The 1,649-nt window shown below is 43.4% G+C and overlaps 1 protein-coding gene across 1 annotated transcript in view; it reads right to left on the minus strand.

Annotated features, from left to right (window-relative positions):
• The window catches only part of LOC103269571 (tyrosine-protein phosphatase non-receptor type 9), a gene marked incomplete at its 5' end in the record, with an annotated part of 49,029 nt that overhangs the window by 46,147 nt on the left and 1,233 nt on the right, over positions 1 to 1,649 (minus strand). The window lies entirely within an intron of this gene.

The following is a 1,649-nucleotide window of genomic DNA, read 5'->3' on the forward strand; positions in this document are numbered from 1 at the left end:
AAGTTGCCCAGGCGGGTCTCGAACCTGCGGGCTCAGGCAATCCACTCACCTCAGCCTCCCAAAGGCACGAGATTACAGGTTGAGCCACCAAGCCCGGCTGATGGTCAGATTCTTGAACTTCACCTCCAGTTATCTCACACTCAGTCTGTTGTGTTCTGGTTTCCTTCCAACCAACTACACTGAAAGCTCCTGCTATGACCAGGATCTTCACGTCACTGAATTCACTGGACATTTTTAGTCTTCCTTTTAAATGTCAAGGCTTACCACTTACGTTCCCTTTTTCTAGAGACATTCTTACCTGTCTCTACCATGATGACAAAAACCAGTCTCTTGGTTTTCCCTATTTCTTCAACTACCCTGCTACGTTTCTTCTGTGGGCATAGTCCCATTCATTTGTTCACTCAATTCACTTATTCACCCACTCAATTCACCCACTGACTTATTCATTCATTCATTCTGGAAATATTTGTAGAGAAATCATTATGTGCCAGGCACTGGGCAGACAAGGTTTTTGTTTACATTCTTCTCCAATTCATCTCCAAAATCAAATGTCTTCAGAGGCAAGGCAGCAAGTGAACACAATATTCATTGTGGGATCAGAGGAGAGCACGTACCCCATCTAAAATATTCAAATTCCATTTTTAAAACAATATTGGACCAAAAAAAGCAAAAGACCTGAGATGAGGTTCCGCTGTACACACCTCATACCACTGTACACGCCTCATTCCCTTCCAAGATGAACTCCATCCATTCCTATGGCTCTAATATTCACCTCTACTTTGGTCTGAAATCTCTATTTTTAGTCCAGATTTTTTTTTTTTTACCCCACTTAAAGTTTATTTCATGTGATTCTTCTCCGCATGCAGTGCACTGTCTTGGGAAAAAAATTTTCTTTGCTGCCCTGATTTACATTATAAATTAATTTACAAATATAGAATTGTGTTAGAAACAATATTTATAAAAGTCCACATGATTTTTCAAATATAAAAATATCTGTAGAAAGTGGTGTTTTTGTACATGTCATGTGGGAGTAGGTAGTTTCTTTGGTTATCTTTCTGAATAATATTAAAAAAGTAACGGTGACATCAAACTGTACCTCAGTAAGCTGCTTAAAAAAATAATTTTCTGTATATTCCAAAATAAAAAAATTTTTTAAGTAATGCTTGAGGTTCTCAGAAAAACACACAGGGAAAAGTTAAATTTTTTTTACAACGTGCTCGTGCTTCGTCTTCTAAAAATGTCACAACCCCAGCCTAGTTGCACTCTTTACACCAAAAAGACGGCACAAAGGCGACGCCCAGGCCCTCGTCTTCATCTCGATGGGATGGCGGCCGTGAAACCAACAACCGTGGGCATCCTGATGTCACCCTCTGCACACATCCCACCATTCAGCAGCGGGCAAGCGTCCGCCCTGTGCCAGCGCTCAGCCGGGCACCGGAATGCCGGCCGTGAGAATCACTCTGAGAGGCGAAGAGGAGTGCTAGCATAAGTTACACACGTCCTCTTAAAAACTCGGACCTCGGATGGCCTATAAGCGGCGTTAAAAGCAACTAGGAGCCGGGCTCGGTGGCTCAGCCTGTAGTCCTGCGCTTTGGGAGGCTGAGGTGAGTGGACTGCCTGAGCCCGCGGCTTCGAGACCCGCCTGGGCA

The sequence above is a fragment of the Carlito syrichta genome, unplaced genomic scaffold, assembly GCF_000164805.1.
Source record: "Carlito syrichta isolate Samal-C Ts95f unplaced genomic scaffold, Tarsius_syrichta-2.0.1 Scaffold106297, whole genome shotgun sequence".
In the NCBI taxonomy this organism is placed as follows: domain Eukaryota; kingdom Metazoa; phylum Chordata; class Mammalia; order Primates; family Tarsiidae; genus Carlito; species Carlito syrichta.